This window comes from Dermacentor albipictus, unplaced genomic scaffold, assembly GCF_038994185.2.
Source record: "Dermacentor albipictus isolate Rhodes 1998 colony unplaced genomic scaffold, USDA_Dalb.pri_finalv2 scaffold_75, whole genome shotgun sequence".
Taxonomy (NCBI): domain Eukaryota; kingdom Metazoa; phylum Arthropoda; class Arachnida; order Ixodida; family Ixodidae; genus Dermacentor; species Dermacentor albipictus.
Genome location: NW_027225629.1, coordinates 197,501 through 210,000, shown reverse-complemented (window position 1 = coordinate 210,000; position 12,500 = coordinate 197,501). Strand labels below are relative to the sequence as shown.

At 57.2% G+C, this 12,500-nt stretch overlaps 3 non-coding genes across 3 annotated transcripts; 2 read left to right on the top strand and 1 right to left on the bottom strand.

Moving 5' to 3' along the window:
• Positions 1–2,444: 2,444 nt before the first annotated feature.
• On the bottom strand, positions 2,445–2,636 carry LOC139053176 (U2 spliceosomal RNA). The gene has a single exon (XR_011510273.1). It is a non-coding gene; the product is annotated as a U2 spliceosomal RNA (small nuclear RNA).
• A 5,838-nt stretch (positions 2,637–8,474) lies between these two features.
• LOC139053195 (small subunit ribosomal RNA) lies at positions 8,475–10,289 on the top strand. The gene has a single exon (XR_011510292.1). It is a non-coding gene; the product is annotated as a small subunit ribosomal RNA (ribosomal RNA).
• A 1,237-nt stretch (positions 10,290–11,526) lies between these two features.
• LOC139053156 (5.8S ribosomal RNA) lies at positions 11,527–11,679 on the top strand. The gene has a single exon (XR_011510253.1). It is a non-coding gene; the product is annotated as a 5.8S ribosomal RNA (ribosomal RNA).
• The last annotated feature ends 821 nt before the right edge of the window (positions 11,680–12,500 follow it).

Here is a 12,500-nt window from a genome sequence, read left to right as displayed (position 1 = left end):
ACAGCAGAGCGTGTTCATCAGATATGCCAGGGGTGACGTAACGCAAGGCGTGAATCGAATCTAAGATTGAAATGGCGTTCTGAATTCTTTTGGTTCCAGATAGAACAAACAAAAATATATAAAAAAAGCATGTCATTGATTGTCATTCAAACCTCAAGAGCGCGTGGAGAAAGTGTTCCGGTTTACATTCGGCAAATCGAAATGAACGGCTAAAATTAACCTATCGTCTGGTTTCATGCGGGAGATCACGTGCGCACGCAAATTTCTTCGTACGGGAATTTTATGAAGTGAAGGCGGCTACAGATCATTTCCTTTGTCTAGTTCATGTTCGTAGGCGCAAATTGCAAACGTAATACTTGGAGGAACGTTTCCACTAATCTACAGGGGCTCTCTCATTTCTCCGATTGCTCGCAAACACATTGCATTGCTAGTCGTGACGTTTCACAGTGACGTTTCACCATGCCCGTCGAAGTTGATTACCAGTACCGCGCCAGCGTCGACCGGCCGGCGAAGCGACGAACTCAGCAGCGCATGCGCGAGGCCCTACAACACCCCAACCGAGCTACCCTGCTTATCGGAGAGAGCGAGTGCGCGTGAACGCGGGCTCGTCTGACGATCTGGATTAAAGAAAAAAAAAAAAGTGTGTCCGAGATATTGACAAAGACAAGTGGTCGCTGTCGCTCTGAGTCTTAGCGCGTTATAGAAAACGTGGGATGGCGGTGCTTCCTCGAGGGTCTAAAAGTACAATCTTCGAACTAGCGCTCCCGGCGGAACGTGGAGCTAGCATCCTTCTTCTTGGAACGGTTTGCAATGGACTGCTTGAATGTGCCGACCACGCGTCACGGGTCGCGTATAGAGCCAACGTTTGGCAAGAACGCGTCTAGCACAACCGATCGCGGTTGCGATAACCCATCGTTGGTAGCGAAAAAAAGAAAGAAAGAAAAAAAAAACACCTACCCGCAGCTTGTTAGCAGTAACCGTAAATGTGGTTCTAAATATAGGTTCGCTGGTCACTGAAACTTTCTCATAACGCACACCACTGTAGTCCAAAAAGAACAAAGCACGCACAATGGATATGATACAGCCGTCACCGCATGATTTCGCGTTTTCCTTATTGCATTACTTTCGTGGGCATGCGCGCTAGGGCCACGCAGGCCAGGAGGCAAGGGGAAAAATAAATAAGAAATGATACGCGATCCTCAGCATTGACTTGGCTGATGTGGCACTCGCATTTATGTTCTTTACCTTAGGCGAGCGCAACGCGCCAACTGAACTCCAATTTCCCATAACGGAAATTCGTATTTGGCCATTTGGTTGTATTTTTGGCTGATGTTCGCGTTTTTCGCCCGAGCATGCGCTTCACTGCGCCGCTCGTTGCCCCTTCAATGCGGCTTCACTGCCCTGCAGGCGTGTTCTGCGTCAAGCCGAACCACCAGGCAAAAAGCCTGGGCGCCGCCATCTTGTTGAGAGCGGCGCCGGGGACACAATCGCGCCTAGCTCATTGAGTTTTCCCCCAAAACTGAACGAAATAGCCTTATTTAAATGAGAAAGATGCCGCGAGTGCCGCAACGAAGGACCTTAAGGATTACCGAAGGGTAACTGAGGGCGACGCGACGAGCTTTGGAAAGAAGAATGATGGGTGTAGCGCTACGGGGGATAAGAATAGAGCAGATTCGGGGGGTGAGCGAACAAACGCGAGCTAATGACACCTTAGTTTAAACCAAGAAAAAGAAATGGGCGTGCGCAGGGCATGCAATGTGGGGGGAAGATCATCAATTAAGGGTTACCGACTGAATTCCAAGAGAAGGGAAGCGTAGCACGGGGTGGCGGAAATTTAGGAGGGCAGATTAGATTAGGAAGGGCGCAGGCACTAGACGGCGACCGTGACCGGGCTTACACGTGACCGGGGTGCTTGGAGAATAATGGGAGAGGTCTTTGCCCTGCAGTGGTCGTAGCCAGCAGGATGATGATGACGAAAAGGTAGCAACAGGTATTCATAACATACAGGTTGGAAAGCTGAGGCACCTCTGAACCCTTGAATATATTTCGCCACACTTGGCCATACGACAAGTTTGTTTTCGAGGCGCTCGGTCCCACTGCAGCGAAAATGTTGCCGGAAATCGGGCACTCCATTTTTGTTTCATAGGGAACCTTTCTTCCACTAGGGCAGCGGATTTTCGCAGGGCGAGCTTGCTGTCGTTTACGGATCAAAGCGATAGTGAACTCCAAAATGCAGTGTTGGCTTTGAGTGGGACTTACATTGATTGCAAAACCCACGGCTAATCACCCTTCCCCCCCCCCCCCCCCCCCAAGTGGCTCATTACAGCAGACAATCGTTCAGAAACACCGGCATCGTTGCGTATAGTATGGGAATGGTGCGTGTCACGTGAGTGCTCGCTTCGAGCTTGTGTTCTTCATTTTGATTGAATGAAGTCTCACCTAAGTGAGCGGGGGCCGATCCCGGAGGTAGTGCAATACCGGGCCGACCTGCGGCGGAGGTGAAGCAGGCTTCAAGCACTCCGCCAACTTCCAAAAATAGGTTTAATATCGTGGGTCCATATAGAACCCGTATCAGATATTAAGCTGATAAGAACAGATACTACACTTTGATCTTAGCCAAAAGGCCGAGAAGCGATGTCTTTCACTTCACTCCATTGTACCACTGCCTTGTGGGTGCCCTGGCGACATTGGTAACCTCAGCAACAGCGTGGGCAATCTTATAAAACCCAGCCCGTCTAGAGACTCTATGCTCTCTATCTCGCGAATCAACTCGCGACGCCTCAGTCTTTCACTGTTAACGAAACGCCGTCGCGTAGAAACGAGACCCGAGCGCAAGCTTGTTCGCAAGGCAAAACCAACGAAGGCAACCTCGTAGAAAACGGAACAGGCGAGCGGAAAACACGCGCAAGGGGAATGCTTACTTCCGTCTGAATGCGACCGCTCAAGGCGGCTTTCTTTGAGGCCTTCGTTTCAAGCCCGTGCGCAAGTGTAATACACTACGCGCATTTCCCTCATTTCCTTTTATTTACCGCAAGGCCCACTGAAAGTTTTCATACGGCACAGGCCGGGACGGATTGCAACGTGTCGATTCGACCGCTAGAATTAGGTAGCGCGCCTCATGTACGAATGAAAGAGAATGAAAAAAAAAAAATAAATAAATATAGAAAAGGCTGCGCACTCCTTCCAACCGGAAACATAGAGGGCAGGAAGATCGCCATGTGGAGCACAGGTGTTGTTAAAAAAGAAAGAAAGAAAGAAAGAAATAGCGCTACCCCATCATCTTTACCGTGTGCGTGTATACACACACACGCACACATATGCACGCGCACGCACGCGCGCGCGCGCACGCACACACACACACACACACACACACACATACGCACACATGCTAGCATAGCTTAAGCACAGCTGGAAAGCTCAGCCTTGCGCAAGAAAAAAGGACCACGCCCTTTCGCAAGCCCCTTTGAAACTTTTAAATGAGAAACATGTGTACAGCGAGGTCGTTCGAAACTGGCGCGAAAACGCATCCGCGCCATCTGTGTGCGGAACTAGGAAAACCTACGGCCTTCGCCATACAGAAAGAAAGGTAGATGGCGCGAGCTAACGCTCCGTTGCATACTAAGAACGAGAGCTAGTGAATAATGGCAGAAACGTCTTGGGAAGAGAGAAAAAAACAACAACAACAAAAAAAAAGAAAGACACGCAAGTTGTTGGCTCGCGCAAGCATTCTATTTTACAGCGAGTAAAGAGCATAGCAACTTCTCACAAGAGCAGCAAGAAAGACAAGAAGAACGTGAGAGAGGGGGAGAAACAGGCGCGTTTCTTTGGAATGCAGAGCATGCTGCACACACTATGAAGTGCCAAAGAGACGGGGAAAGCAGATGGCGCGATTGTGTATGTCCTCAAAGCTTGAAAACAATTTCTAAACTACAAGGTGTGCCGAAGTCCGCCTACTCTCATCAGGTTGCTCCCGCCTCCAATTGCATTTAAATTAAAATTACAGTCGCCTCAGAGGCAGAGAGAGAGAGAGAGAGAGAGAAAATGTGTACACTTGCTTCGCGCAGCTGCACCCGTTCAAATTTTACAGCAACAAGAGCACTCCCGCAGGCACAAAGTCCGCTGCCGCGTCCGCCGGGGCGGAATGCACTCGCTTCCGTAAATTGTCGTGCGGCAGACTGCTGCATCGTAGCACACCTGAAACCGCGCAGACGTCAGCGATCGCCGCGAGATCGCTGCGAGCGCTAAAGTCCGAAACCACGTCCGCCGGGGCGGCGGGAGCTCGATACCCCTTCACGAAACTTCTGCGTGTACACCGCCGCACGGCCACGGCGGAGTCGCTGGCATCCTGCGCGCAGTTGCATTGCGTCGCGCCGGGAATCGTTGAAGCCCCACGCAGACGTCGGCGTCGGCCCCGACCTGGCTGCGAGCGCTCGAAGAGACCAAGTCCGAAGCCACGTGAGCCGGGGCGGTGTGAGCGCGACTAAGTCCGAGACGACGTCAGCCGGGGCGGCGTGAGCGAGACCAAGTCCGAGACTACGTCAGCCGGGGCGGCGTGAGCGAGACCAAGTCCGAGACTACGTCAGCCGGGGCGTCGACTAAGTCCGAGACGACGTCAGCCGGGGCGTCGAGCACGCCGCGGTCGCTTTTCCCACTCTTACTCGAAAAATGGCGAAGGGGCCGCGCTAGCGTGCCTTGAATCGGTGAGCGGCGGTACCGCGGCGATCGCGAGAGCTCAAATCGGCCGTGCCAAGGCCAAATATTGGCGCTCGGCTCGGCGCAGTACGCCGCCTTGTCGCACGAGTACGGCCCCGTGGAGGTCTGGTCACTTATCGCTGCTCTTATAAGGGGCCGTACCGCCCTGGCCGACGTTGTACCGTAGTGCCGTTTTCGGCTTGCGCGTGTTCGTGGTGGTGTCCGCGCACCGCTCCGCACTCGAGAATCGTGCCCACGACGACGCGAGCGCTCGGAAGAGACGCAAGTCCGAAACCACGTGAGCCGGGGCGGTGTGAGCGCGACTAAGTCCGAGACGACGTCAGCCGGGGCGGCGTGAGCGAGACTAAGTCCGAGACTACGTCAGCCGGGGCGTCGACCAAGTCCGAGACGACGTCAGCCGGGGCGTCGAGCACGCCGCGCGCGCTTTTCCCACTCTTACTCGAAAAATGGCGAAGGGGCCGCGCTAGCGTGCCTTGAATCGGTGAGCGGCGGTACCGCGGCGATCGCGAGAGCTCAAATCGGCCGTGCCAAAGCCAAATATTGGCGCTCGGCTCGGCGCAGTACGCCGCCTTGTCGCACGAGTACGGCCCCGTGGAGGTCTGGTCACTTATCGCTGCTCTTATAAGGGGCCGTACCGCCCTGGCCGACGTTGTACCGTAGTGCCGTTTTCGGCTTGCGCGTGTTCGTGGTGGTGTCCGCGCACCGCTCCGCACTCGAGAATCGTGCCCACGACGACGCGAGCGCTCGGAAGAGACGAAAGTCCGAAACCACGTGAGCCGGGGCGGTGTGAGCGCGACTAAGTCCGAGACGACGTCAGCCGGGGCGGCGTGAGCGAGACTAAGTCCGAGACTACGTCAGCCGGGGCGTCGACCAAGTCCGAGACGACGTCAGCCGGGGCGTCGAGCACGCCGCGCGCGCTTTTCCCACTCTTACTCGAAAAATGGCGAAGGGGCCGCGCTAGCGTGCCTTGAATCGGTGAGCGGCGGTACCGCGGCGATCGCGAGAGCTCAAATCGGCCGTGCCAAAGCCAAATATTGGCGCTCGGCTCGGCGCAGTACGCCGCCTTGTCGCACGAGTACGGCCCCGTGGAGGTCTGGTCACTTATCGCTGCTCTTATAAGGGGCCGTACCGCCCTGGCCGACGTTGTACCGTAGTGCCGTTTTCGGCTTGCGCGTGTTCGTGGTGGTGTCCGCGCACCGCTCCGCACTCGAGAATCGTGCCCACGACGACGCGAGCGCTCGGAAGAGACGAAAGTCCGAAACCACGTGAGCCGGGGCGGTGTGAGCGCGACTAAGTCCGAGACGACGTCAGCCGGGGCGGCGTGAGCGAGACTAAGTCCGAGACTACGTCAGCCGGGGCGTCGACCAAGTCCGAGACGACGTCAGCCGGGGCGTCGAGCACGCCGCGCGCGCTTTTCCCACTCTTACTCGAAAAATGGCGAAGGGGCCGCGCTAGCGTGCCTTGAATCGGTGAGCGGCGGTACCGCGGCGATCGCGAGAGCTCAAATCGGCCGTGCCAAAGCCAAATATTGGCGCTCGGCTCGGCGCAGTACGCCGCCTTGTCGCACGAGTACGGCCCCGTGGAGGTCTGGTCACTTATCGCTGCTCTTATAAGGGGCCGTACCGCCCTGGCCGACGTTGTACCGTAGTGCCGTTTTCGGCTTGCGCGTGTTCGTGGTGGTGTCCGCGCACCGCTCCGCACTCGAGAATCGTGCCCACGACGACGCGAGCGCTCGGAAGAGACGAAAGTCCGAAACCACGTGAGCCGGGGCGGTGTGAGCGCGACTAAGTCCGAGACGACGTCAGCCGGGGCGGCGTGAGCGAGACTAAGTCCGAGACTACGTCAGCCGGGGCGACGAGCACGCCGCGCGCGCTTTTCGCACTCTTACTCGAAAAATGGCGAAGGGGCCGCGCTAGCGTGCCTTGAATCGGTGAGCGGCGGTACCGCGGCGATCGCGAGAGCTCAAATCGGCCGTGCCAAGGCCAAATATTGGCGCTCGGCTCGGCGCAGTACGCCGCCTTGTCGCACGAGTACGGCCCCGTGGAGATCTGGTCACTTATCGCTGCTCATATAAGGGGGCCGTACCGCCCTGGCCGACGTTGTACCGTAGTGCCATTTTCGGCTTGCGCGTGTTCGTGGTGGTGTCCGCGCACCGCTCCGCACTCGAGAATCGTGCCCACGACGACGCGAGCGCTCGGAAGAGACGGAAGTCCGAAACCACGTGAGCCGGGGCGGTGTGAGCGCGACTAAGTCCGAGACGACGTCAGCCGGGGCGGCGTGAGCGAGACTGTCCGAGACTACGTCAGCCGGGGCGACGAGCACGCCGCGCGCGCTTTTCGCACTCTTACTCGAAAAATGGCGAAGGGGCCGCGCTAGCGTGCCTTGAATCGGTGAGCGGCGGTACCGCGGCGATCGCGAGAGCTCAAATCGGCCGTGCCAAGGCCAAATATTGGCGCTCGGCTCGGCGCAGTACGCCGCCTTGTCGCACGAGTACGGCCCCGTGGAGATCTGGTCACTTATCGCTGCTCATATAAGGGGGCCGTACCGCCCTGGCCGACGTTGTACCGTAGTGCCGTTTTCGGCTTGCGCGTGTTCGTGGTGGTGTCCGCGCACCGCTCCGCACTCGAGAATCGTGCCCACGACGACGCGAGCGCTCGGAAGAGACAGAAGTCCGAAACCACCTGAGCCGGGCCGCGGCGGGAGCTCGACGCCCGTCACGCAACTTTGGCGTACAAGCCACCGCACGGCCGCGACTGAGTCGTCGCCACCGTCCGGCTGGCTGCACTATAGCACGCCGGGAACCGGGAAAGAACCGCGCAGAGGTCGTCGTTTTGCCGCGGCGTTGGCGCGAGCGCGCGAAGAGACAAAGTCCGAAACGGCGTCAGCCGGGGTGTCGAGCACGCCGCCCGCGCCGGTCGCACTCGTGCTCGGAAACGGCGAAAGGGCCGCGCTAGCGTGCGGCCCCGTAGGGGCACAGAAAGGCGATTGTTCTGGAAACCGCGCTGTCCATAGGCGAGAGATTGCCGTTCGCGCATTCGGTCGACGCGCTGCGCTTTCACGACTTCGGCATTGCGCTGCCGACGTAAGCTTTCCATCTCGCTCGCGGCGCTGCGAGGCGGCACGATTTTCGCCAAACGCTCGTCGAAAGTGGCACGAGTACGGCCCCATGGAGATTTGGGAACTTATCGCTGCTATTATATGGGGGTCCCAGAGAGCAGTCGCCCCCAAAAGCGACCTGGGTGTTTGATATGCGGCGGGCTTCGTGCCCGTCAAGCGTGTCCCCGGTATCGCTCCCGTGGATCCCACAGCTGACGTCTGCAGCCTCATCCGCTTGATGCGTTAGGGGCTGGTTGTCGGACGACGCTTTCTCCACGATATCGAGTTGTGTTCCGCATCGTCCTCGGACGAGTCAAATGCGAAAGCGCCGAAGGCGCGGGCGTGACCCGTCGCCTGGCGGCTTTGCCGTCTCGGCTACGTTGCAAGTGTCGGTCGGTCCACCTGTGCTGCGGGCTCAAGAGAAACCGCAAGCCGTGATCGAGTCGACACAACCAGTCTATCGAGAATGTTGCGTGCTTCTTGCCGCGTGGCGATACCCGGCCCTTCGGGGAGGGCGCCGTAGCGAGCTCGAACGCCGTCGTCTCGGACTGTGCAAAGTGCTACTCTTTGCAAGAACGAAGCGTGCTGGGGCGCCTGAAGGTGGCCTCGGCATCGCAAAAACGGCGTCCGGCCTGCTTGACAGGCGGGACGCGCAGTTGAACGATTACCTGGTTGATCCTGCCAGTAATCATATGCTTGTCTCAAAGATTAAGCCATGCATGTCTAAGTACATGCCGAAATAAGGCGAAACCGCGAATGGCTCATTAAATCAGTTATGGTTCCTTAGATCGTTTCTTCCTACTTGGATAACTGTGGCAATTCTAGAGCTAATACATGCAGTGAGCCTGAAGCCCTTTGGGCGACGGGTGCTTTTATTAGACCAAGATCGATCGGGTTTCGGCCCGTATTGTGTGGTGACTCTGGATAACTTTGTGCTGATCGCATGGCCACGAGCCGGCGACGTTTCTTTCAAGTGTCTGCCTTATCAACTTTCGATGGTAGGTTACTTGCTTACCATGGTTGTTACGGGTAACGGAGAATCAGGGTTCGATTCCGGAGAGGGAGCCTGAGAAACGGCTACCACATCCAAGGAAGGCAGCAGGCGCGCAAATTACCCACTCCCGGCACGGGGAGGTAGTGACGAAAAATAACAATACGGGACTCTTTTGAGGCCCCGTAATTGAAATGAGTACACTCTAAATCCTTTAACGAGGATCAATTGGAGGGCAAGTCTGGTGCCAGCAGCCGCGGTAATTCCAGCTCCAATAGCGTATACTAAAGCTGCTGCGGTTAAAAAGCTCGTAGTTGGATCTCAGTTCCAGACGAGTAGTGCATCTACCCGATGCGACGGCTCGGACTGAACATCATGCCGGTCCTTTCTTGGTGCACTTCATTGTGTGCCTCGAGAAGGCCGGTGCTTTTACTTTGAAAAAATTAGAGTGCTCAACGCAGGCGAGTCGCCTGAATAAACTTGCATGGAATAATAGAACAAGACCTCGTTTCTGTTCTGTTGGTTTTTGGAATACGAGGTAATGATTAAGAGGGACAGACGGGGGCATTCGTATTGCGGCGCTAGAGGTGAAATTCTTGGACCGTCGCAAGACGAACTACTGCGAAAGCATTTGCCAAGAATGTTTTCTTTGATCAAGAACGAAAGTCAGAGGTTCGAAGGCGATCAGATACCGCCCTAGTTCTGACCATAAACGATGCCAACCAGCGATCCGCCTGAGTTACTCAAATGACTCGGCGGGCAGCTTCCGGGAAACCAAAGTGTTTGGGTTCCGGGGGAAGTATGGTTGCAAAGCTGAAACTTAAAGGAATTGACGGAAGGGCACCACCAGGAGTGGAGCCTGCGGCTTAATTTGACTCAACACGGGAAAACTTACCCGGCCCGGACACTGGGAGGATTGACAGATTGAGAGCTCTTTCTTGATTCGGTGGATGGTGGTGCATGGCCGTTCTTAGTTGGTGGAGCGATTTGTCTGGTTAATTCCGATAACGAACGAGACTCTAGCCTATTAAATAGGTGCGGGGTTCCCAGCACCTTACAACCTTCTTAGAGGGACAAGCGGCTCCTAGCCGCACGAAACAGAGCAATAACAGGTCTGTGATGCCCTTAGATGTCCGGGGCCGCACGCGCGCTACACTGAAGGAAGCAGCGTGTCTTTATCCCTGTCTGAAAAGACTGGGTAACCCGTGGAACTTCTTTCGTGATTGGGATAGGGGCTTGCAATTGTTCCCCTTGAACGAGGAATTCCCAGTAAGCGCGAGTCATAAGCTCGCGTTGATTACGTCCCTGCCCTTTGTACACACCGCCCGTCGCTACTACCGATTGAATGATTTAGTGAGGTCTTCGGACCGATGTCCGGCGCGGCCTTTCGGTTGCGCCGGTCTGTTGGAAAGATGACCAAACTTGATCATTTAGAGGAAGTAAAAGTCGTAACAAGGTTTCCGTAGGTGAACCTGCGGAAGGATCATTACCGGATTGTTCGAGGGTGACGAGCGCCATTGTTTCTACCCCGTGTGGGTGAAGCAGCTCGCTGCGCCCGACGCTTTCCGCCGCTGGCCCCGCTTGGACGCGGGGACGGCTATACCCGAACATGCCGGGGATTGCCCGAATTTCGAAGGGCGCCCCGTGCCAAATTTGTTGCGCCCAGTGGACGCCGGCTGCAACCTTGGACGGTTGGCTTGGCCGCGCCCGCGGGTAGAAACGGCGTAACGCACACTGTTGGGTGGGCTTTCTGAAGTCCGCCTCGGCACTCTTGCGCGGAATGGGAGTAAGACGACCCGACCTGCTGCTCTTGCCCAGTACGAGGGGAACGGCGAAGCGTGCGGTCGGTCAAGGAACTGACGGTCGAGAGCTAATGCCGCTGCCGCTTAGTACACACGGAACCGTGGTGCGAGCGCTCTCCCGTCCTCCGCGGCAAACGCTGCCGAGTCTGAAAAGGCTGGCGGCTGCCGGTCGCTTCCTGCGGCGAGTGTGGAGTAACGACCCGACTTTGTTGCTGCCCAAGTACTAAAGGAACGGTGCGGCGCTCGGTCGGTCATGGAACCGGCGGTATTGAGGGTGCGGCTGCCAAGTACGGAAGGAACCGTGGCCTAAAGCACTCTCCCGTCCTCCGCGGCAAATTCCACCGCGCCCGAAAGGGCCGGAGGCTGCCGGTCGGCTCCCGCTCGTGACGCGCGAGGTGTCGAGTTCGCGGTTCAATGCGACGACGTCTGCAGGCTATTTGCCCGCCGCCGAGGGAAAGGCGGCGTTGCTGCGAAGTACCGAAGGAAACGCGGCTTTGCTACGTCGGAAGCGTTCTGCGGTTTGCGGACTTGTGCGCTTTGGGAAGGCGCCGCACGTCGAAAGAGGAAGTACGGACAGACGAGGGACTGTAATCCCGTATTCGAACGCACTTGCGGCCAGGCCCTTGCTGGCTTCGTCTTCCGCCTCAAGTAGACTTGTTGTGGCTCCGGCGCAGAGAGCCGTCCCTGGCACTGGCCGAGTGGCTTTGGAGAGCTGCGCGAGTACGCGCGCGCCAAGCTCTTGTCTTTCGTCTCGAGTAGGCTGTTGGATCAGCAGCGGTCATGCGGAAACGCGTGACCGCCGAACGAAAGAGCGAAACAGGAGTAGCGCACGCCGAAAGGCGCTCTTCGAAACCACACACAGGGAGACGCCACGTGCCTGAAACACTGGTTGTACTGTACTGAATTGAACAAACTATTTTTCACGACTCTAAGCGGTGGATCACTCGGTTCTCGGGTCGATGAAGAACGCAGCCAGCTGCGAGACTTGGTGTGAATTGCAGGACACACTGAGCACTGATTCTTTGAACGCACATTGCGGCCTTGGGTCTTCCCTTGGCTTCGTCTGTCTGAGGGTCGGATCACATATCAAGAGAGCCTTCGGCGCACAGGGAACGTGCGTCCGTCGACTCGTTTTGACCGCGTCGGCATCATGGACAGTACGTTGAGCGCTGAAGCCACGCGCCAGCAACCTCACGAGAAGGAGACGGTGGCGAGCCGTCGTGCCAAATCTTCGAAGAGACGGAAACGAGGCATTACTACTGCAGCGTGACGAGTGCGCGCCTCTGGCAAGACCGCCGCAGGATGGAGTCGGATACCTGCAGGGAAAGAGCGGTCCAAGCTCGAGGCGCGAACGTCTGTTGCCTTGTAGCGCGCACCTTTGCGAGAGAGTCGGAAGCGATCGCAATTTGCGTTGTTTGCCTTCGGAGTACGTCGAGCTCCAGAGCTGGTCGCTCGCTCACGTCACCGCAGCTGTGTGGGCGCCCTTCCGGGCTTCGTCGCACGAATGGGAATCGGCAGATTCGTGCGAGGAGCGGGGAGGAGAAGGGTGGCCCCCGAAAGCGGTTCGACGCGAGAGCGCCGTCTGCGAGCGAGAAGAGCACGGCACGGCGGAGAATTGCCGCGAGACGGAAAATGTCTCCCTCGAGAGCGTTGGCCGAGCTGAAGCGTTCCGTCGTAGTCCGCCGTCGGTCCAAGTGCTTCGCAGTCTCTGTCCCCTTAAGACTGGGCCACTCCAGTTGGGGCAGGGGCGACGCTACACGAGACGATGCCTCCCGCCAGGTTTTAGTCGCCCCTGCGGTGCCCGCTGAAGCGGCGCGCTGCTAAGGCGATCTTTGCCTCGGTGGTGTTTTGGGCTTCAGACACGGTCGCTTACCACGCAACTGCTCGTGCGCCGCACG